The sequence below is a fragment of the Ictidomys tridecemlineatus genome, chromosome 6, assembly GCF_052094955.1.
Source record: "Ictidomys tridecemlineatus isolate mIctTri1 chromosome 6, mIctTri1.hap1, whole genome shotgun sequence".
Lineage (NCBI taxonomy): Eukaryota > Metazoa > Chordata > Mammalia > Rodentia > Sciuridae > Ictidomys > Ictidomys tridecemlineatus.
In genome coordinates, this window is record NC_135482.1 from 28,927,554 (window position 1) to 28,953,452 (window position 25,899).

Consider the following 25,899-nt stretch of genomic DNA (forward strand, 5'->3'; position numbering starts at 1 on the left):
TATCCTATTTAAACAGAGCCTGGGGGAAAAAAATAAGCAGAACGACCTCGTTTTTTTGCCCTTCCTGCTCCCTCTCAAGCCTCTCACACTGTACTCTCCAGGCCTATAGGCAAACTTGGGAGATGTGTCTTCCTTTCCTAACTCTTTGCAATTAAGTGGCTTTGATCTTCATCACACTTGAGAAACAGTTTTTGAAAAGGTCAGCAGTGACTTCCTTTTTGTCAAAATCTCTCAGCAGCATTTGCAGTTGATCACCTCCTCCTTGTGACTCTCTGCAGCCTTGGCTTTGACCTTGTTCCTCTCTAGTTTTTGTTATAGGGGGAGGGAGAATTAATTTGTTAAACACACATCGCGGTGCTGGGAGTTTTCTCTGTGCCCGTTGTATTTGAGCCTATGCCAGCCCTTGGAGGCAGGGGACATTCTAGTACACCATCACTGCAGTATGAATTTGTTTTGTTTCCTTGGTTAATTATTTCCTACAGGTGGGGCTTGCGGATCTCAGCTGGTTACGTTAATTGACAGTGGATTCTACTTAGGTACTGCACTGCCTCTCTGTCGCCCACAGTGCCTGACACAGCAAGTCTTCCCTGGCTTAATAAATATTTGTTGACTGATTGTAGATGAAAGTGCTCCGACCTTGAAAAGGAAGACCGACAGGAACGTGGATCAGGGTTTGGTTGAATATCTTTTTCTTTCTCAAAGTGCTTGTAGAGAGCAGGGAGCAGTGCTGTCAGTCATGTATCACCTTAAAAGAAGAAGTAACTCATTCATAAGAAAATCACATGGGACATTCATCTAGAAAACCATTAGCCACCATCACGTGTAGGCCAGAGCAGACTTCCTTCTGACCATAGGAGAACCCTCATCGGGAAGTGACTGGACGAGTCCTGGGGTCTCTGTCTGAATAAGATCAGGGCGATTATATTTATTATCGACTCTGGGACACTTCGCCCAGTTTCTGAGTCAGATGAGCTGAATTTGTACTTTCTCTCTGACACACAGAGACTTTATCTCTCATTTCCATGTGAGATTAAGGCTGGCGGTGGTGAGATGGGAGCGTGGGGGCAGTGCTGGTGAAGTTAGTCTGTGTCACCCTCTCTGTTTCCTCTTACAGTCCCTTTATCCCCTTTCAGTTCCTCCTTTCCCACCAGGTGCAGCCGGGTTCTTGCTTCCCCATTGACTCTCTCTGGCGTAGGGGAAGTGATGGGAACGAACTTTTGCGTGTGTGCCTACTGTGAAGCAGGCTCAGGATTGGACATTCTCCAGTCACTGCTGCATCTAGAGTCTCTTGGTAACCCTGTAAGGCAGCTTTTGCTATTTCTGTATTACAGATTGAAACGGAGGTTTTGAGAGGGTAGGAAACCAGTTCAAATCTCACAGCTTATATAGAAAAAGGTGGGATTTGAATGAAGCTTGACCTGACTTCCAAACATCTGGATTCCCCATGTTGTATAAGCCTGTCTTCTCAGAAGGAAAGAAATGAGACAAAATGGTTTAACAGCTTTGTAGCTTATGGTAGGGAGAGCAATGCTCTTCCAATAAAACCCCAGCAAATTTTTGCCATGGTCAGCAGGCTGAAGCATTCAGGGTGGAAGGGGCAATGTTTTGTCTGTTGGTACATAGGACTGATTGGAGGATAGGATCCTCTTGTGCTTACATGTGCCCCGTAGCATTGTAGCTGACCTCTTCATGTAAGCATCTCTGGCCACTTGTGCTCCATTACCTAGCCTTCAGCACTTAGAGATTTTTTTTTTTTTTCCTTTGATGGATGTTCTTTCATTAGTCCTGGGAAAATGAATTTAGTGAGCTAAGCCTTCCCTTTTAATCAAAGGAAATGCCTACTTTAAAATAACTAGCAAAACTCTCCCATGAGCACCAAGTTCATTGATCATGGAGATGTGTCCAGGATCCAGATGAATGCCTTTGAGTCATGTCACATGACTCAACTGTGAGCTTGCTTGATGCTGCCTATTAGGAGTTTAGGAGCTTCTGTGGGGCAAGGATCGCGGCAGGAGCAGTACATGGTTGAAAATGAGCACACTTACAATATTCTAAAAATAATTTAAAGAACTGTGATTAGGTCTGGATGCTCAAAATAAACCTAAGTTTCGTGGTGATGATTTGTTTATTCTTACATTTAAATACATTTAGGTTAACTTACTGTAGTTAGCACTTTAAGAAAACAAACAAATCAAATGCTGATCATTCATTTTTAATCCTAATTTCCATAATAAAAAATCATATAATTGAATAATTAACATTTAAATTTATGTATGACTTTTATAATTTTATCATAAGATAGGTGATTGGGAGGGGAAGGGGGATAGGAAGGGGATGGGAAGGACAGCAGAATACAACAGACACTAGTATGGCAGTATGTATAAATGTGGCTGTATAACCAATGTGATCCTGCAATCTGTACACATGGGAAAAATAAGAATTCATACCCCATTTGAATCAAATGTATGATATATGATATGTCAAGATCATTGTAATGTTTTGAGCTACTAATAAAAAATAGTTAAGAATAGATTTCACAAATGTTTCCTTTTAATACAATCAAGATTAAAAAAGGAAGTTATTTTAAATTTCGATATGGATATCAGGTTAATATAGGTTTTTGTCATGATTAAAATACCTAGCTCCACAGTCTTTTGAATACTTACTCTTATTTGATTTTATACATGTATATTTTAAAAATTATTTTGTAAAAATTTTAAAAGGTAATAAAATTATATTATCCGTGAGAAAAAAATAAGATGGGTGATTTTTGCATTAAGGACTTTGTCAGTTTTCCTAAGGGCTTCTTTTAATTATTATTTTTTATTCAATTCTCTTTTTCTTTCTTTCTTTCTTTTTTTTTTGCTATGCTTGTTACATCAGCATTTTTACTGATTTCCTACTCACTAATTTATTAATATTAATCTATCTCTGTCTGCTCCTATTTTGTGTGTTGGGGTGTGTGTATGTGAGAGAGAGAGCGAGTGAGAGGGAGGGGATCTAAGAAAGATTCTCGACATCCCTTTCATCAACCAGTGGAATCAAAAATTTTAAATCCAGAGTTCTGCTGGAAGACTTCTAATTATCTCTATTGTGATTCCTTTTAAGAGATCTGAGAGGTGGTGCAGTTTTGATTCGAGGTGGGATAAAGACATGGTAAGATCAAATGGCACTTAAGTTCCAGGCCTGTCATATTCTTGTTTTATGCTTCTCGAAAAAGCAGGGGGTTCATTTAGCTTCCATTGACTTCACTACTGATATCTCTGTTTCTTTAAACCTCATTTATAATTATATTCTATATAAATTTAATTAATAAGAATCAGTTTTTGTCCTAGCATTTAGACAAAGAGAACAGGTTATTTAAACAAATGAAACAGGTTATTGGGAAAGATTAGGCCTGCTTATTCATCTCTCCTTTCTCCCCTACTGAAATAGGTATATCCACATATTTGAATAACAACATTATTTGCAAAATATAGAGGAATTTCAGAGAGAGGACAATACTTGCTTTTTCCTGTTGCTGCGTTAACACGCTGTCAACTATGTAAAACAAGATTTTTTCCTTTCTCTTATTAAAGCTGGATGAGGGAATTTGGTTAATTCTGTCTTTCTTTCCACTAGATTGCCAACTCCTTGACAAAACTTGTCTTTTTTTGTTCTGTGTCCCCAGGATCTCACTTAGGAACTCCATTGATGTCTGTTATATTTTTCTTTAATTGATGTAGCAATGAAGAACCTCACTTAGAAGGAAGGAAATGGTAAATGGTTGTGATGGGAGTGAAGCAAGCTGTACTGACTCAGTGAGGACAGGAAATAAAACACGGTTGACTGGCAAAAAGAAGCCAGGACAGAGGGTAGGTTCCCTGCAGTGTGTTATGAAAGGGGCAGAGGCCAGAGTGGATGGTTATTCCCCTGGAAAAGCGAGCAAGCTAGAACATGCTGGCCTGAGCACATGCATGCTTGTAAACAGCCTGCTAGTGACAGGCCACAACCAGCCTCCATAGTCACTTTCCATAGTGCGTCCTAATAGGAAATGACACTCTCTCAGCAAGTGTCAATATGACATTTAGCCTGTGATTAATACAAGGCGATGGCATCTCCTTAAAAATGGAGATTTCCAATGACCGAATCAGAAGCTTCCAGTCACTAACAGAAGAAAGAGACATTTTTTGGAAAACATGTTTCTGTTGAATGCACTCACATTGCTGAGAAGGAAAGTTAATTAAACAGATGAGAAACTTCCTGAGAGGCATTGGATCAAACCTCAGTTCCTCCAAAAGAAGCATGAAAACCGTAATAATTGGCATGCACTGTTTTGGGGACTTGGCCATCCTTGGTTTGCTTTTACTTGGTGGGAAGAGAAGAAGGTGATACCCCTGCTTTGGGGTTGGGTTCACTGAGTCACCAAGTTCAGTTTTCTCTTATGCAGAACGTGTCTTAAATTGAGCTCCAGGTGGTCTGAGTGGGATCTGCCTTGATTCAGTCACTGTGCCCCAAAGGACATTCTCAGCCATCTCCCTCTGCTTGTAGCAGCTCAGGAAACAGAAACAAATTTTGATTTCAGGGAATCCAAACTTTATTAGCAAAGGAGATATGAAGCATGAAGGAGATGAAAGTATGAAGCTCCTGCCAAGGCCACACACATCTGTTAATATTCTTTTGATTGCTTCCCATTTGGCTTATTCTAGCCACCTCTGTCTCTCCATCTCAGAGTACATAAGTAAGATTTCATTGCATTGGAACTTTGTGCATTATCTTGTCATTATTAGAGAGCTAACACTGACTTAGAAGATCAGAGAGTTGAAAGCTCTCTCTGAAGGGTATGAACCTTCACTTGCATTTCTAAGTGTTTCTGCTTCTCTGAAATAGGGAAGTGGGTAGGTCTTCATTTCCTAGTGCCCCACTTGTCTTATCATTATTATTATTTGTACTTTGCAAAACTGAGTCACTGAAACCTATTTCCTATTTCACCACCCTACAGACATGGTGTCATTATTAAGAAAAGAAACCTTTTTATTCTTCGTGGGTTATCAGGAATATCTAAGTTGTAGATCTCTATCACAGGACATTAGTTTGTGATATAATAGCTGTTCTTAAGAGTTGCCCTTTCAGTCTTCAAAGTTAGTAACTATTGGGCCAACTGAAGTTCATAAAAGGTAAATCAAGTACCAGGTTTCACTTAAATATATATGAAAGATGAATAAAGAGAAATTGTAACCATGCTCCTTTTCATTATTGGAGGATTTAAAAAATATGGAGTGCTGAGAGCAAAATATCAATGAAAACGAGATTTGGATAGCTACTACATAACACACTGCAGGCTGATGCAGGAAATAGAAAACCCCCTGGGTTGCACACAGAGTCAGCTTGATCTGCAATATTTCTCTTGAATTCATAAAGGGACTCCTTTAACTAACTAAGCAATTAAGCTTGACACCAGGATCCAAATACATGAAAGCAAATTTATAACATATTGAGAAGCTTAGTCACACTGAAATTATCTTTAATATCATGTACAAATTTATGAAATTTCCCATGATAGAATTTTATAAGGAGGTGAATTTATTATAGGAATTCCACATAATCTCAATTAATTTATAATTAAAGGCTAAAAAGAAACAAGAAGTCATGTGAACTTGAATTTTAGAAGAACCAAATTTTAATATTCTTCTCTGCTTTTTCTTCATTCTGTATAACATTATGCAATTGATTTCTTCACCCTACTGACCCCTAACCTCATCCAATTACTAGAGGGTAAATGTTTAGTGGAGGTACAAACAGGAGTACTCAAGTCATGTCTGCCATGAGATATGTTTTGTTTGCTTCTAGTGTGCTTTAAAAATTTTCAATTTATTGTCAACCCTACAGCAAAAATCTAAGTTTCTGAACTCTTGAAAAATAAAGCGAGTTTTTGTCATTAGGCCAGTAATTTTTGTTGGTTTGCTTGCTGGTTTCATTTGCAATACTGGAGATTGAAAACTGGGGCCTCTTGCACACTAGTTAAGCACTCCATCACTGAGTTACATCCTCAGCCCTTTTTATGTTTATTTTGAGACACTATCTTGCTAAGTTGCTCAGGCTGTCCTTGAACTTGCCATCTCCCTATCTCCCAAGTAGCTTACTATGCCCAGCAGGCCTATAGTTTCTGTATGGCTTCAACAGAATGAAGTTGTGTAGAGACCCTCCCATCCCATGTCCAAGAGCCACAAAGTATAGAATTGGACACAGTTCCCGCCACCCTAGTTTTCTTGTCATTGGGTGTGAGTTGCCATTTATGACTGAGGACATGCTGTTGTTTTTTACTGTGAAGGTAAGATAAAATTTCAAATTTTTAAAAAACCCACATCTTTTTTCAAAAGCAGGCAAATACATAGATTGAGAAGAGCATATATAGTTTCATGAAAAAGAAAAGTGAGCATATTACTCGGAGAGACAAACATTATTTTTAAATGTTTAGTTTTAATAAAAATGCCTGTCTCACTAATGTCCCCTGCTTAGTCTACCTTGAGATAATGTACTTATGGCCCTTTTGGGAATTTGAGGATAATGTAAAACAATACTTCTGTGAATAAAAAATATTTATTTTTTTCATTAAATATATTTATGGCACAAAATTGTATCTTCAGGGATAACAATGATTCAGGAGAAGTTGAACTTTTTTATTCACTTTTTTTTCCTCCTTGATGAGCCTTCTACATGGGGCTCATATTCTTTGGGTACATATTTCCATATTTATCTGGGTAATTCTTCTCTCATTGACACAGAAGATCACTACTTCTAGTACTGGGGCTCTGACTTTCTAATTTTTCTCCTGGGGGAGCATACATGTGTGTGTGTGTATGTGTGTGTGTGTGTGTGTGTGTGTGTGTGTGTGTGTGTGTCTCGGGGGTATTGGATTAGCACAGAAGGGAGGAGCTGTAGGAGTTGGCCCATCTCCACCATGATTCCAGATCAGAACTAGGTGTTAGAGGCATGAAACCAACAGAGCTGTACCTTCCCAAATACTGACACCACCACTGTACTCTTCCCATTGAGAAGACTGAATCAGCAATATTTATTTGTATCCTTATCTTTATATATCTGTGTAATATAAATCAATTAATACAGACATATAATAAACACATCAAACAATGTAAACTAGAATATGCCCACCCCCTTTCTCAGGCTCATAATCAATTGCTCTTAAAAATAATTTTCTACTAATAGATTGATTAATATATTCTAAGCTTTCTTTCTAGACATCTGGCAAACACATGAACAGAAATATATGATTTTTGCATAAATTGAAATGAAATGTTTATTTTGTTTTATCATTTACTGTTTAAAAATTTTTTTTTTACAATTTAATTTTTTTTCACAGTACATTTTGGGGCACATTTTCATGTTGTACACATGTATCCATAATTTTAAGAAATGATCATGTCACATTATATCTGTTTTAAAGCTTAATCATTTTTTTTTTGAAGGAGGGGTACCAGGAATTGAACCCAGAGAGGCTTAACCACCACCCACATTCCCAGCTGGGTTTATTTTTTCTTTAGAGACAGGGTCTCACTAAGTTGCTTAGGGCCTCGCTAAGTTGCTGAGGCTGGCTTTGAACTTATGATCTTCTTGCCTCAGGCTTCTGAGCTGCTGGGGTACAGGCGTGAGCCACAGTGCCCAGCTATGTTTTTTTTTTTTAAACTATCTTCCTAAGGATATTTATACTATTTCCAGCTTTTCTGACTCTCAAAAATGTTCTTGCTGAGTATGGTGGTGCACGCCTATATTCCCAGCTACTTGGGAGACTAAGGCAAGAAGATTTTATGTTTGAAGCCAGCCTGGGCAACTTAATGAGACCCTGACTCAAAATAAAAATTGAAAGGGCTGAAGATATAGCTCAGTGGTAGAGTGCTTGCCAACTATATGCAAGGTCCTGGGTTTAATCCCCTGGTACTGGAACAAACAAACAAAAAACAAGAAAAAGAAAAAAAAATTCTATAAGAAATAGTTATTAACAGTGTGTAGATTTGTAGACTTACTTTTATAAGCAGAATTCCCAGAAGTAGAATTGCTTGACCAAAGCATCTATATATACATTTAAAATATTTGTAGGTATTGTCAACTTATTCTCCATAAATTTAAGATGTATTTATATTTCTAGATACATTCTAAGAATTTTTATTTACAAATACCCTCAGCAAAATGGTATTTTTAATCTAATATGGATAACTTTGTTATCTTAATGCTTGAAATTGTATTTCTTTGTTAGTGAGACTTTTGTATTATTGATCACATGGAATTTTCCTGTGAATGACTTATTCAAATTTTTTTGTCATTATTTTTCCTTTAGATTATTCCCATTTTACTTCTTTTTTATTGATTTAAAAAAATAAATGACAGTGGAATGCATTAAAATTCTTATTAGACATACACAGCACAATTTTTCAAATCTCTTGTTATATATAAAGTATGTTGACAACAATTCATGTCTTCATACATGTACTTTGGATAATGATGTCTATCACATTCCACCATCCTTGCTAACCCCCTGCCCCCTCTCATTCCCTCCCACCCCTCTGACCTATCTAGAGTTCTCTATTTCTCCCATGCTCCCCCTTCCTACCCCACTTTGAATCAGCCTCCTTATATCAGAGAAAACATTTGGCATTTTTTTTTTGGTGGGGGGATTTGCTAACTTAGCATTATTTTCTCCAATGTCATCCATTTACCTGCAAATGCCCTGATTTTATTCTCTTTTATTGCTGAGTAAAATTCCATTGTGTATATATGCCACTTTTTTTTTTTATCCATGGGTGCCACTTCCTTAATAAGACTCCTACATCACAAGAATTAAAACCAAGAATCAATAAATGGGATGGATTCAAACTAAAAAGTTTCTTCTCAGCAAAGGAAACAATCTGTGAGGTGAACAGAGAGCCTACATTCTGGAAGCAAATTCTTACCCTTCACACATAAGATAAAGCACTAATCTCTAGGGCACATAAAGAACTCAAAAAGCTAAGTACCAAAAAAACAAATAACCCAATCAATAAATGGGCCAAGGACCTGAACAAATACTTCTCAGAAGAGGATATACAATCAGTCAACAAATATATGAAAAAATGTTCAACATCTCTAGCAATTAGAGAAATGCAAATCAAAACTCCTCTAAGATATCATCTCACTCCAGCCAGAATGGCAGTTATTACGAAGACAAACAACAATAAGTATTGGTGAGGATGTGGGGAAAAAGGTATACTCATACATTGCTGGTGGGACTGCAAATTGGTGCAGCCAATATGGAAAGCAGTGTGGAGATTTCTTGGAAATCTGGGAATGGAACCACCATTTGACCCAGCTCTCCTTCTCCTTGATCTATACCCAAAGGACTTAAAATCAGCATACTACAGGGACACAGCCACATCAATTTTTATAGCAGCACAATTCACAATAGCTAAACTGTGGAACCCATTTTACTTCTTTTTTCTTTTTTTTTTTTTTGGTACTGGGGTTGGAACCCAGGGGCTCTTAACCACTGAGTCCCATTCCCAGCCATTTTTATTTTTCTTTTGGGAACAGGGTCTTATTAAGTTACTTTAGGGCCTCACTAAGTTGCTGAGGCTGGCTTTGAACTTGTGATCCTCCGGAGCCACCACACCCAGCTCCCTTTTACTTTTTACCTCCTTATAATTTTACAAATGTTAACCTTAGTATTTTCTACACTTGGCAAATATTTTATTCAGTTTTTCATTGGGTCACTTGTCATTCTTCAACCTTCTGTATTTTTTTCCTCTGAGCATATCAAGTTGAAGCGATGGATTTATTTTCACTAACATTTGTGTTAAATGAATAGTAGAGAAAATACAACTTAATGACTCAGGTTAATTAAAAGAAGACCTTGACTTTTATATTGAATTCACTGATTTTTAGACTAAATTCTTTTACAGTTTTCATCACAAAACTAGTAGAGTTGATAGAAATCATTAATAGCTTTTTTGTTTCTCTCTCCCATTTTCTTTCTGGTTATTTTTTTTTCCCCCACACCCAGAGGACTCCTTTGGCATTTTTATGTCACTTCCATGGTGACAAAGTGATAAGTCTTATAGGTAGTTTAGTAAACAATAGACAGAATATATAGGTAATAGATTTGTACTGTAAATTCAGTTATTTTCTAAAAAATGTGGATGATATTGCCTGTTCCTTGACTTACAGGGATCTGGAAATAATAATTTGTATCATGAATATGCAACTCTCTTGGCCTTCATCATATCTTGCTGGAAGTGGCTGGTTGTTTGCTGGTAAAGGGTGAGCCCCTGAGATGTCCTGGTCTATATGGGTCAGTCACTATGTACTCACTGCCACATTTCATCCTTCTAGTGACCTCCTGAGAAATGGATAAGAAAGTCCTAATTTTTACAGGTAATAAAACAGGCTTTGGCCCATGAAGCAGTATGCACACAATCATAATTCAGTGGAAGTGAGATATGAACCTGGGACTGAATGGCGTGACCTTGAAGAAATGTAGGATTGACAACAAAGCTGAGTTTTGTTTTTCTTTTTTTCTATTCTGTTTTATTTATTTATTTATCTATCTATTTATTTATTTAATTTATTGATGCTGGAGATCAAACCCAGGACCTTGTACATGGGAGGCAAGCACTCTACCAACTGAGCTATAACCCCAGCCCTATTCTCTTCATTTTTGACAGAGTCCTTGACATAGATTTTCAATATCTATTGTCTGCATTTAAATGTCTGTGTTCTTTTTAATGTTCCATGCTGCATCTGGAACAAGGATGATAGTTTGTCTTCCTCTTAACATTATTATAAAGTTTATCTTTCATTCTCAAATGAGAGCGACAGCTTCATTCTTTATTTTTGTAATTTATAACTTAATGATTGGTTTATTCAAGCTCATGCAGGCTCCTGGAGAGGAAGAATGATGAATTATCTAACATTGCTTTTAGACTAATTTTGGCTGAAAAGCCTCAACCTGACTAAACTGGAAATTTTATGTCTTTATTGAAGAATTATGGGTCTATCCTCTTTTCCAAATTAATTTTTCAAACCAAAGTAAATTATAGGCCACAGAAAGGTTTTGTGCAATTTGTTAAAGAAACTTTTGAGTGTTTACCAAGTACTTAACACTGTGTTATATATTAGGGATATTATATTGAATAAAATGTCTCCTATAAATATAAAATGTATGTCAATACAAAGAGAATATTATAACATGATATACAATCAAAAAACATTTTCCTCATTAGAAATGCTTGCTAGAAATCTAGAAATAATAAGTTACCCATTTAGGAAAATTTACCCATGCATATACCTCTGATAAGGTGCAAATTTTAACATATTCGAAGCAATTAATCCTTCATATTGTGCTTCTCAAAGAGAATAAGGCTATGTCCCAAGGAAGAGATTATTCTAAATTTATTATTCAATTCAGCTAAACAATTGGTTTTATTTTTCTCCTGAGTAAAAATTGGTTAGCTGTTCTTTTATCACATTTCAAACAAATTATTTTTCTTCATATACTGAGTTTGTAATTTTATGGTATTCATTATGAAAACAACAATTAACAAAAAGTAAAATATACCAAAAAGCCCCAGGAAGATACATGCTTTTGAATACTTTGTTTACTATAGTCAAGTATGCATCCAGATAATTTCATATTAATGTACATCTTCTATAGTTCTTCATTTAAAGAAGTATATTTATTCCGTGGATAAGTCTTGAGCATACTTTTTTTTCTTAAAAGAGAAATACATGGTGTATATATGTTCATAGGATCTGGGAAAGAAAAACAGTTTTGTGTAAGTTTATCTTACCAAAGTCAGTAATCTATATGTCCTTTATAAAATATCTTCCAGCACATGCTGAAAAAATTTTCTCTTTGATTAGTAACACAAAGACAATGAAAACAGGTAGATTAGGACAAGAAGCCAAATGACCTAAGAGGATTAAAAGATTAATGCCAAGCAGAGGGAGGCTCTCTGCTCTGTATAGCCTAGCGGGTATATATATCTGCAAAATAGAGGCTCTTTCAGAAAATGTCCTTTATCCCAGTAAGAGTTTAGCTTGCCCTTGACCATTTGGGGCACATGAGATAAATAGTTAATGAAGGTCTTTATGAAAAACACAATAGCACATTACATTTCTTACTCTGAAATTCTAGGGCTCTTTCAGTTAGAAGAAGAGAGGATCCTAGTGTTACCCTAAATATCAAAGTCTGTAATTTTACTCAGAAAATAGAAACCAATTCAACAAGCTACTATCATAATGCTGTGCATTGATGAATCTTAGATCCTCAATTTCTGTGCTAAACAGCCTCCTTTCTGTGGCAAAAATGAGTTCAATTTTCACTTTTATCCTGACAAAACTTTACCATGATTCTCCTAAGGTCTAATTAGAGACTGGGATTTTTAAAATGTTTCTTTAAAATATTAAGCAGTAGATTTAACAGAAAAGTGTCCCATCCTTTGTAGATGGTTCCAATGACAGATAAGAATTGAAGCACAACTGATATGATAGTTTTATCAGCAGCAACACAATGAGGTTTCTCTAAATCCACCAGAAAAAGGTCAGGCTACTGGCTGCATGAATGTGGCATACCCAGGACCCCAGGTAGACGGAAGCTGACTATTCAGTTAAGAGACTAGCAGATATAGAAAAAGATGCTCAACCTCATGAACAATTAGGAAAATGAAAATTAGAATGACAATAGTACACTGACCAGATTGGCTAAAATCAGGTTGCAAAATCACATCCAAAGGAAGCTTGGTATTTCTGAGGGAAGCTGGAGATGTACATAACACATGACCTGGCAATTTTGGGAATGTACCCAAGAGAAATGTTTGCAAATGGGCCCTGGACCTATGTATAATGGAAAAATAAATTGCAATACTAAAAGTAACATAAATGAACAAATGACAATTACAGGCGACATCGATGGAAATGATCACAATTGAAGGGTTCAACAAAGGAATCAAAGGATCACGTGCATTATGTTTCTGTTCCTAGGAAATTCAGAACAGACTAACCAAACTCTATTGCTTGGGGATGCATGCATAACTAGTAGCACTGAAAAGAAAACACAAGTAAGGATAATGGTTTTCTCTAGGAGAGAGGAACACATAGGCGGCTTCTGGGTTGTTGATGACATTCTATGTCTTGATCTGGATTGGACTATTTGTTGAAATAATTATCACAAAGTTCAGAGATACTTTATGTACTTTTCTATGTGCATGTTTTATAGTGCAATAAAAATAAAAATAATAAACACACACTCATAAACACAGGTTCTGAGACTATTGTGCACAGCATGTGATTACACTGATTACACTGTGCCTAATACACTAGATTGGGCTTAGGTGTCTGGAAAGCAGTTCAGGACTGACATCTAAGAAGAAAATGTGCACTGAACTCGAGGTGCATTCTCTTTTATGTAACATCATTGCTTGACCATGATCCAGGATTGGGTTATTATCACACAAAATCCTGTTCAATTCAACCAACTTCATTCATTCTTGTGACTGTTCACTTAGGCTTTTTGCATTGGGGTATTAATCATAGGTATTAATATTTTAAATTAGAATTGGTTGGGAATTTCTAAGAATTGCTCAAGACTTTTGTTTTCATTCTAGTGCTGCTTTCTTTCTAAATGATGTGCAAATTGGTTTCTGTTAGCCTCTTTCTACCTCAAGTGGCACAGGCTGTGTTCCATAGATAGGAAAGGAGAAAATATGTTCAGTGATTTTTTTTTTTTATCATCTCCAAACACACGAGCAGGAGACTATCTGAAAGATGTTTTCATCTGACTAATTAGGTTAGAAATCTCAGGAGAAGAGTCCTATTTGCTATATTTTAATGGAAATGCTTGTTTCTGCTTGAGAATCTTGCAAGAACAGATTTCTCCTTTGGCACTTCCTGCTGAACTTCAAGTAGGAAGAAAAAAAAGAGCCTTTTCTTTCTCATCATTTGGGAAACTTAAACTTGGGCTGCAAGCAACTCATGTGCAAAGACTGTGACTTCTTAATTTTGCTAAATACATATTGTATAACATGGAGCTGTGTAGAATGTCAGAAATTAATGCTTTTTTGCCTTCCAGAATTATGCTACTTCAGTGCTGTATTCCTAAGGGCCTGATTTTAGTACAGGCAAGTCAAAGGATGGAGTGTAAAACACTTCTATCTTTATTTGAAACTGGTTTTATTTTATTTTATTTTCATTTTAAGGTCTATGAATGGGAATAGTTGGAATGAATTGTTCTTCTGTTTTCTCATTACCTTCTATCTGCCTGTCTTACCTTCTTAACTAGCGGTGAGTTCTCTAATCTCCTTTTCCTTTGTGTGCTCCATGACATTTAGACACATTGCTGAGGACACCTTAGGTGCTTAATAAATCTTACCATTTTTGATTCCTCCCTTTTAAAAGTAGAGTCGCTCTTGAAATATATTTTAAACCACGTGTCAAGACTGTTGCTTAGTATGGACAGGGCCAGATTATGTAAGTTGTGGGAAATGACTGAATTTTTGGAGTCATTTTACAATAGTTTGTAATGGTTACTGAAAATGGATATAAATAGTCATTATTAAATAAAGGGCTTCTAGCCGACTTGAATATGAATGACAAAGACACACTGGGAATGGAATAATACACGTAATGATGTCTTAGTTTTCTCACTGCTGTGACTAAAGTACTTGACAAGAACAATCGGAAGAGGAAAAGTTTATTTTGGGGCTCATGATTTCAGGGGTCTCAGTTCATAGATGGCCAGCTCCACTGCTCTGGGTCCAAGGTAGGACAGAACATCATGGTGGAAGAGTGTGGTCAGGAAAGCAGCTCAGGACATGGCCACCAAGAAGCAGAGAGAGCTCTGCTCACCAAGAACAAACTATATACCCACAAAGGCATAACCCCAATTACTCATCTCTTCCAGCCGCACTCTCCCTGCCAACAGTTACCACCCAGTTAATCTCTGTTAGGGGATCATTGCATTGATTAGGTTAAAGCTCTCATAACCCAATCATTTTACCTGTAAACGTTTTTGCATTTCTCATACTTGAGCTTTCGGGGGACACCTCATAGCTAAACCGTAACAAATGACAAATGGAAAAGAAAAGGAGAGTGACCAAGAGTCTGAGACCATGAAAATAAGGTAATCATAATTTCAGTCTACTCAATTCTTTCTCCCATTGTCCACTGCCATCTGTGTCTTATTACAAGTTGTAGAACGAGTCAAGGAATCCAAGATCAGTTTTTGTGACTGTTAAAAAGAACAGCCCATTTAGGGCCTCTCCAAAATTTTGTTTTCAATTTTCAATGTCACTACAATACGCAAATAGAACAGAGTGGGGACATGGTATACGGAACACAGACTAGAAATTCTAGTATGGAGTCCATGCAAGGGATTCAAATGCCATGGGGCCCCTTGGTGCTGTGTATACATTTGGATCTGTGTACATGCATCCTTGGCTGAGGTTTCCTCTGGGACTCAGAACTGCCTTTCCCCACTAAGTATCCCTGTTTAGAGTTAATGCTCTGTGTTTATTCCATGGCCTAAGATCAGCTGGGTGAGCCTGACTGGACAAGTGAAATTTGAGAAAGATCCTTTTGCAGAAAGACTCTATTGGCATGTTGCATGAAGACCATTTCACCATGGCTGGATTTAGGAATGTTCAAGGGGATCCCTTTCTAGAATTCAAGCATCACGCTGGAAATACCAGAGACTATTAATACTGCATGTATTTTTACACTCATCGCTTGGCCAGAGTGTGAGTTGTGACATGCAGTCTTTGCAGAGCTGATGCTGTGAAGGTTGGCTAGCAACAAGCAGATGTCTGGGGTTTGGCAGGAATGTGCTCTTCTCCTCCTTGGAGCTGCAGAACGGTCCAGACAATGCATTTGTATTTCCAATTTCTGGAGCTCTAGTCTCTTCTACTAAAACAAATAACAAGTCTTTATTGAGATATAATAGATATACTATAAATTTCACCTTTTAAAAGTGTTGTGCAATTTGGTGACTTTTAGTACAGTCACAGAACAGTACATACAGTTATAACCACTATTAATTTTGAACCTATTTTTGAAATCTTTTAAAATTGGTTTATCTAATAGCTCTAGAACAATGCTAAGTCTCTTTTATTAAAATACATGTATGCATTATGTATCTATCTATGTATCTATTTATCATCTATCTATAATATGAAATTACCTTTAATTAAAATTGGTTTAAAACATGTTTGAAGGGAAGTCTTGAGAATGTATGCTGAATCCATCTCTTCCAGTGCCAGGAGTATCTCTTTGTGATTCAGCATTCATGAAGAGAGTATTAATTAGTTTTTTCAATGGAGATGATATTTACTAGACCAAAGAAAATACCAGATTGATCCATTTAACTTGGCCATTTTTGTAGGCCTATAGCAGTGATTATAAGATTCAACATAATAAAATTTGCATGAAATGTTCATGCACACTCCACTGGCATTAAGAAGTTGAAAGTAGAAGCTATATTATAAGCTTATTAAAAGTAAATCAAGCCTGTAATGCCAATGGTTTGGGAGGCTGAGGCAGGAGAATGGTGAGTTCAAAGCTGGCCTCAGTGAGGCCCTAAGCATCTCAGTGAGGCCCTGTCTCTAAATAAAATACAAAATACGTACATGCATACATACATAAAACAAGGGCTAGGGATGTGCCTCAATGGTTAAGTGCTCTTGAGTTCAATCTCTGGTATCAAAAAAAAAAAAGTCAAATAACTTGCTCCTGCTCAAAACATACAACTACAGTATTATTATTATTCAAACAGTTAATGTTCTCATTATAAACTTGATTCATTTATTTAATCCCAGATATATACTAAGCACCTACTACCTGCCAAGACAGGTGGGAGGAGAGAGAGAATGATATAGTCTCAGCCTGCAGGGGTGCACAGTTTTTGCTTCTTGAGATTTCTTTAGAGCCTTTGCAATGTGTTTACATTTCTGTCTTTAGCAAATTCTTTAACCAATGAGCTCTCAGTCCCTGCTGCTTTAGAGGTAAGCCAAGCCCTCCTTTTCTCCATTTTCCACAAACTCCAATTATAAAAACGGAGACTTTTTTCTTCTTCTTTCCCTAAAATTCCCAAACTGAGTGGACACATCTCCTGTTAGCATTGCAGCATTTCCACATGGTGAAGAGATAATTTTGTGATTTTCCCAAATGTAATGACTACCTGCCTCAGTCTTGGCTAAATGTCAATGATTCTCAATTCTTAAATATTGCAAGAAGATTAAAGCATTTAATTCACACACACACACACACACACACACACACACACACACACACACACACACGGGATCCTGAAGTGTTCATATCTAGTCCTGGACATTCAAGTCACATGTTTGAGCATAATCATTAATGAGAGACACATGTGCATAATTCCAGGATACTGATAATTCCCAATTTTAAATGTCACTTTGGGCCTTTCTCATATTCAGTGGAATTTACCAGATCTGAACCGAGGTGGAGTGCTCTATTGGACTATTGACGTGGGTGGAGAATTACAAGTATCTTTTGGCAATTTTCCACCAGGCATAGCTCCTAAGTAGAGAAATAGAATACTGGGAAATTCTAATCCAAAGTTGATACTGGAAAAGGCATGGTATACAGAAAGCAGTGTGATGTTAATCAAGGATAATGGTGTTCATTTCATCCAGAATTGATAGCAAACAGAATTTGTGAGTGTGGGAGAACATTTATCCCACTCCTTCACTCTAAAAATAAGGAGACAGTTTGGTATGGTGGTGCACACCTATAACCCTACTTATTCAAGAGGCTGAGGCAGGAGGATTGAAAGTTAGACGCCAGCCTCAACAGCTTAGTGACACTCTGTCTCAAAACAAAAATAAAAAAGAGGCTGAGGATGTGGCTCAAGGATACAGCACCCCTGGGTTTAATTCTCAGCCCCCCAAACAAACAAAACAAGACAAAACAACAACAGAAAAGGAGGAGACAAAAAGTCCAGAAAAATAGAAAAGTTAAGTGACTCCTTTAAAGTTGTTTAATTATTAGTTAAAAAAAAATTCCAAGATTCAAGTTCAATTATTCAGATTCTTAACACAATGCTCTTTTTTACTAAATCTTTCCCCCAAATTTTTATATGTGAAAGATTAAATTTATAGGCTTTCTACTTCTGAAATGAGCTTCTTTTAAATTAAAGAGTTTTCTTCAACTCTTTTCTTGCCCAGCCACTATTTTTAGGCTTCATTTAACTCAGTTAGGGGTTAGATCACTACATTAATGGCTCCAAACCTATGTCTGCAGCAGTTACTTGGAGGCCTGGCTACAATGTGGATGCCTGGACCCAATCCCCATAGCTTTTGATTCAGCAGATTTGAAGCATGTATATATGTGTAAGAATTTGTATGTCTAAGGAGGTCCCAGGTGCTGCTGCTCTTCCTACTGGTTGGGGACTCTATTTTGAGAGTTAGAAACCTACATGAAGCAGGCTTAATGACCTCGTATCAGCAAGGTTTCTAATGGCTGTATTTCTTGTTGCTCAATTTTTTTGGCCTCCAAAATATTGTAAGTTATCAGATAAATCCTGATCCAGGAGCTAGCTGCCCTGTACAGTCATCCAGCATTGGCTGCTACATGGAAATCAGTGTGAAAAAGATTTTGTGCCTGTGCAGATGGCTAATGAGTCAGTCTGGAATAAGGGAGTAGCTCTTTAGCATGTCTGATTAGCACTCACAGCTCCTAAGACCTAGCCTTCCTTCTCTTTCCCTCAACAAAATAACATTAAAAGTGCCAAATGCTAAGAAAACAGTCATAAAAAATGTTTTATGAGCCTCTACATGTCTTTAATTCTTAAAGAGGCAAGGAGTTAAAATATTATTCTAGCAGTCAGGATTCTTAGTTGCAGCAATAAAATTCAGGTTAGCCAGTGTAAACAGAAAAAAAAAGATGTAATGTATCAGGGAGTTTTCAGAAAGTGAGTGAACTTAGAAGAATTTGGGTCCCATTCAGAATCCTCTGGGAAATGTGGGATTTAGCTTTCCAATCTGAATTCTGTAGAAAGGTGTGCTAGGAGATTGCACTGGTAGTTGAATGAACCAGTCTGAGTGTCATTCACAATTATCATGACTCGATTGTGACTTATTCTTTATTCTCAAGGTGAATGCTCATAAAACATTGCGTCTTGGTTTTACATACTCACATAATGATTTATGAATTAGGCTAGGGTTGAAGGAAAGATGTGACGGTGAACTGACCAGTAAAGTGAAAAATTTGTTAATAGTTCTGTTGGTACAAAAAGCTTAGTGGTACCTGGTCCTGGGATTTCAGGATTCACATAGATCTTCCATTTGAAAATATACTTGTATAAGACAATCTGACAACTATTACAACCCAATATAGATTGTTTTGTTACCAGGGATCCTAGAGTTTTTACTTAAAACACTATGTTTCTGGGGGCTGGGGTTGTGGCTCAGTGATAGACCATGCGCCTAGTGTGTGTGAGGCCCTAGGTTCGATCTTCAGCACCACATAAAATACACACACACACACACACACACTATATATATATATATATATATATATATATATATATATATACATCCCACTATATATGGCAAAATTTATTGGTGTTAGAATTTTGGAGAAGAAATATTTTACTACAATATGTTAATTCTAAAGACTCATTCTATTATTAATAATTTTGTAAGCATATGTTGGGTTAAAAACATCCTTGGGCCTCAGTGGTTGGCAAGTCTTCTTATGAAACTTGAGACACATTAGTTTATGACCAAAACTATTTCCCTATAAATAGAACTGGAATCCTGTGGACTAGGTGATTCTGAATGCAATCTGGCTGGAGCAACCTGCTTGAATTCTTCATTTTTCTTCCATACAGCATTCACTGATGGCCATACCATTATGGGATCCATCTAAGCTGTCAAAACAGAAAGACTCCCAATGCAGTGGCTTAAACAAAAGGAGAGTTTATTTCTCAAAAGCAGGCAATACAGGGGTGGTTTATCAGCTCTGTTGTATTTAACGGTTTCCATCTCTGTGATCAGGTTGGCTACAGACAGTCAGAAGGGGAAAAGAGGAAGTACAGGACACATCCCCGCTAGTAAAGAGAAACCTAGAAGCTATGCACATCCTTTCTGGCTCAGATGTTACTAGTCAGAACCTAGTCACAGAGCCACACCTATTTGTAAAGGAGGGCAGGGATTGTCATCGATAATCAGGAAACCTCAAGTCTAGTGGAAATTTGTGTAGGCGATACTATTACTGAAAGAGGAAGTGGATAGATATTGTTGGAAGGCTAACAGTGTTTGCTACAATGGCTTATCAGAAATTGTTAGTTTTTTTTTTTTTTTGAATCAGAGCTGCTATGTGGGTGGACTCTACTCTGGCCATCTGTGCTGGAAGTGAAGCTCCTCAGAAGGGTCAGTGAGGCGAGTCTCAGTTAATTCCTGGTAAACAGATGACAAGAATGATAGAACTGCAGTATTGGAAAGGATCTATCTTTAGGAGTGGTGGTGCACACCTGTCATCCCAGCTACTCAGTAGGCTGAGGCAGAAGGATCATAAATTTGAGGTCCTCCTGGGCAACCTGGTGATACTCTGTTTCAAAATAAAATAAAAAGGTCTGGGAATGTAGTGCAGAGTTAGAACACTGCTGAGTTTAATTCCCAGTAACTGCAAAGGAAAAAAAAAAGATAAAAAGAACATCAATTGTCTCCCAGTCACCCAATCCAACAAACATCTGAGAATCTTAACCAAAGCATCTCTTTTAGACTTGCTGGGTTTTGCATGTGAAAACTAAGGACTTGGTCAAAGTCAAAGAATTATTTGTGACCATCAGGACTAGAGTACACAGAACTGGGTAAATTTTATTTTCTAGCTATTCTTCCTGAATTAACCCTTTGAACCTCCATGTGTGTTTATCATAAGCCATAATAGTCTATGTACTTTTAGAGTACTGTTGAGTCTCCCTTTCACTTATTGAAACAGTGGAGTTTTGTTAAAGAAAAGTTAATGGTTACAGATACTTGGATGATCAGATATATTAGTGAAAAGAGTATTGAAGTAGAATTCAAATGACCTGACCTAATCTTGGCTGTCTCCTTTCTATTCATCTATATTACTTACGGAAAAATCATTCAGCTTCTCTGAGACTTGAGTTGTTTTTGAAATAGTAAATTGAACTACTCAACCATGGGCATAGAGACCACAGATCCCAACCAAACAAAATAATATCAATCTCAAAAAAATCAGTTGGTGCATGAATTGGTGCATCCTGGGAGAATGTCCCCCAACTTTTAGCATTCTAACCTTTCTCTTGAAGTTGAATTGTAATGCAATAAAAAGTCATAACTTTAGCCTGTCTGTTAGAATGCAACCTTATTTACCTTTGATACTTAAAGGATAAAAGCCTACATCGATGCTCTCATCTGAGGATTATGTGTTAGTTTCAAACTTACATTTCAAATATATTTGAGAAAAGGTAATGAATGATCTGTAAGATCATTCTGGAACAAAGTGAAAGCATTGTCTATTTAGAAAAGAGACTTTCTTAGGCCCTTCTATAAAATAAATTATAAACAATGTACACAGTGCCTTCTAAAATGGCAAGGAATCCATTTGGTCATAAAAGGAACAGTATCTGGAGCCTAATTCAAAAGCCTGTCACATTTCATTATGTTTCTAAAGACTTAGGCCTTGAAGAGAGGACAATTGTGGGCTTGTAGGTGAGGCTGAATATTATCTTTAGTGAGGTCTAGAGATAAACGCTGCAATGAGAACAGAATCCATTTAGGATGCATTGGACAGAATAATTCTAAATTATGGCATTGAAATTCCCACTTCACTTATAGGAAAGAGATAAGGCCAAACACTCCAGTTAATGGAACACGAGCTACTAATTTCCTGAGGAAGACAAAAGGAGGGGGTGTGTGCTGCTCTTACATGGAATGAACAATTTTCTCCAGTCTCAAGGTTGACAATAAGGGATTGTGACAAGGGAGAAAGTGATAGAAGAGGCAGCCTTAGATCAAAACAAAGGACAATGGGAAGTCAAACAAGGACTCTTATCAGTTCCACAGGTGAATTCACCTTCCTGGCTTTGAGGATCTTATTCATTAACTGGCTGACATGGGCCCTAGGACCAGGGCAGTCTCTGCTGTCTGTGTTGGTGTGCGCAGACACACGTGTGCAGCTCAGTCTCATATGAATAGTATCCTTTATGACTACTGAAAAAACAGTGCTTTTCTTCCAAATGGATGAACATGGGTTTGTCACTACAACTTCACCTTATTTACATGAGAACATGGGAACTGAACATGTGAAGAGCACTGGACACTTTGGAACTGAAAACAAGATTCCCAAGTTGGGAAAACATTCAAGTTCAGGTGATCTGCAGACAGGGGAAGGCACTCCATCCTAGAATCCCATTGATCAGGGTAGCCTTCTGGGAGATGGGGTCTTCTCACCCTTCAACTCCTCTTCTAACTTCCCTAGCAGTCTTTTTCCCATGCCCTCTTGAGGCTGTCCCCAGGCCTGTGCTTCCACAGCCATGGAAGAAGTGGAACCTTTGTGTTAGACAAAGGAGAATGAGGCCATGTCCCACCATAACCTCTGGGAAGACTTTATTAACCTTCCTTCTAAGACATATGGATAGTGTACTCCCAGTTCTTCTTCTAAGAGTCCTGAGTTTTCTGAAGCTTTCTTACTCTGTGCTGAATAAAGAACACAGGAGAAAGAAGAATATTTGATATTATATTGTCAGGCTAGCTGAACTTGTCCACCCTCTGGCTTCCTGAACCAGTCATTTTATTCACAATATTTTTGAATATCCCCCACAAATATATAAGGTCTTGCATTTTCTTTGCAAGTCTTTTGGGATGAAAGGAAATATCTCTCTCTTCCTTTCCCAACATCCTTCTTTCCCTCCCTCCCTCCATCCTTCCCTCCCTTCTTTCTTTCCTTCTTCTCTTTACGAAGATTTTCCTCTAAGATTTTCCTTTGTCTTTCTCCTGCAAACACTACCAGGAAAATGTCTGATTATCTTGTTGGTTTGCTTCCCTATTCAGAATAATCTTGGGAAACTGTTTTTATGGAGTAACTCCAGAACCTAAACTGTCTACAGTATTCCTTGAATTCCACAATCAAGACAGCTTTGGACTTTCTCCTGTATATTCTGATGTGGCAGAGCCCCTGCTACATTGAGACCATTACTCTAGAAAAGGCCTGACACCATTAATTAGGCTGACCTTGAGGAGGCAGGATAATGATTCTATGGTACAACTAGAGTTTTTCAAAATATGGTAGAAAAAGAGGACTTTGGTATTATTCCACCCTTGGTTCAAATTTCAAGTTTGACACTTACTGGGTGAGAGCATGCTGTCAAAGTCATGGTGGGGAATCACATCCCTCTGTTTTGTCCAATGCAGAAGTTTTCCACTTCTTTATGTCTGTAGAAGCCCTAGAAAGGGGTGTGGGGAGGATGCTGAGAAGGTCACTAGGAAGACCAGAAGATGAGCTGGAGTGCCAGGAACCCATTTCCCAGGAGTAGGGAAAGTTACTATAACTTCTATGAGCATCAACATCCTATTTGAAAACTTGAGATAATAATTATGCTTCCTATGACAGCATTGCTAACAGCCATAGTCCAGACTTGAGAAGATGTCTAATCAATATGAACACCTCTGTGTGTTTTGTTGTTGTTGTTGTTGTTGTTGACAAGAAAACCTCCAATTCTTGTAGACTTTTTTTCCTTTTAATGGCACCTCCAATTTTTGGAGGGCTGACTTTTCCAAGCCACCATTCGGAGCATTTTGTTTAATTTAATTTTCAAAATCCTATAAGTTAATGTGCGAGTCACACTTCCAAGTGACTAGTGAAAAAACAGTGACTTTAAGGGGTTAAGTAGCTTGCTTGAAGACACCCAGCTGGTAAGCAGCTCAGATTTGGCTGCCTTCTGGCAGGCAGGAATCCAGGACATTTCCACTGAGCCATCATGCACACTGCCTCCCTGTAGCATATATCTGCATTTCCTTTGGAACTCAAAAGCAGAATGTCAAATGGATCAACATACCTTTCACATCGACGTAGAAATTAAAATAATTGCTGTGATCAGTGGGAAAAGTAGATGTTCCACTGAGAGCTGCTGTTGAATTTAACAAGGGCTCTCTACTTGTCGCACCATTGTATTCAACTGATGCTCAGTGTCTGCTGGTTCTAGATCAGTCATCAGAAGTGGAAGGCATGATTTTCAGTGCTGCTACATTAAAGCTGAACAGTGCTCAGGGCCAGAGACTTGTGAAAACTCTTCCATATTTTGAGGCCTAAGAGGGCTCTGAAAGTCAGGGGGTAAATGAATATCTCAGGAATGGCTTTATTTAATACAGATGGATCACTATTTAGAAATTAAGAGATATTTTAAAAAGTAAGGTCTGATATCTATAGGGAAAACAAAACAAAACAAAACAGGGGTAAAATGAGGGGTAAAATGCTTTCCTAAACTTCCTTTGCTGGGGCATTATGTCAACATAGGAGTCAGTGAAGCAAGAACTCCAAGCCTTGTAGTTGCTGGTATGTTTTGGCAACATGGAAAATGCTCAGGGATCTGATTACTAAACTGCTGCCTACATGGGTGAAATCAACAGAGATGACCTGTAAGCAGCAATTAATATGGTTTCTGAAGCCAGAGTGATGAAATTCATGCTGAAATAAGCTATAATGAGATGTCTCAAAGTTTTAATTCTATCCTGTAATTTCCTCCAGAACCTTGGAAAAGGATGATAAATTTGCATGGTGCCTCTGTGTGTGTGTGTGTGTGTGTGTATGTGTGTTATATGTGTGCACGTGGTTGTGCAAGAGAGACAAGGAGGATGTTTGATGTAGCTATGAATAGCCATTTAGCCATTAATGTCCCAAATGCATTGAGAGACTATGCAAAATCCAACTAGTTCTTCCTTAAGTAAGCTAAATCCAGTGGTATCCTAGAAATAACTCCAATCCAAAGTTATGACAAGTTGAGGACAGGCATGACTAGCCAGTTCATTCTAATTGGCTTTCTTGGCCCCTTTTATCCTCCAGAGAGCTGGTTTATGTTGCAAGAAAGTATAAGAAGGAGAGGGCATTGTGGAAGAGTTTAAAAATGTAGTTATTCATTGACTTGTCTGTGTGTTGCAACACAATTTAGTGACATCCTTACATTTGCATTAGCAAATAGCCCTTCTTCAAAGTGGACTAATACAAATTGGGTTTTCAAAATTGAGTATTGTCTTATTTCTCAATTTGCAAACAAAGTTGTCTATTCATAAATGACATGTTATGAGAAAAAAAATCCAATAAATAAATAAATAAACAAACAGACAAATAAATAAATAAAACAACTCCAAAGTCTCCTCAGAGGCTTCCTCATGTTGGTATTTGAAAATAAAAAAAAATCAATTAGACTTTCTGGCAGTTAGAAATTCCTGCTTTACATTTTTAATATCATTGTTATTGGACTTCTGAAAAATAAACCTGTCACGGACCTGAGACAGAATGTGAATACAAATACCACTTGCTGATCATCGGTGTCATTTGTCCCTACATGCACTCTGCTCAAAGAGCTAGTCTAAAATGCAATTTTGACACTGAAACAACAAACCTTTTCTCAGAAGCCTCTGGCAGAGAAGCTGAGGTAGCACCAGTAAGAAGTGAGCCAAAGCCTAATTACTCCCCTGAGAGCCGATCATTCTGTGCAAACCTGCATAATGTTCCATCTCCTGTGAGATACAGACGTTGACATATTTCTTGTCTTGTTTCCTGCCATTTGGAGATGTTGCTATTTGTCACAAACTAAACAGAGGAGAAGACAGCAAAGTGCATTTCAGTTACCTGGGCAATTTTTATAAATAATCAATAAGTGCAGCT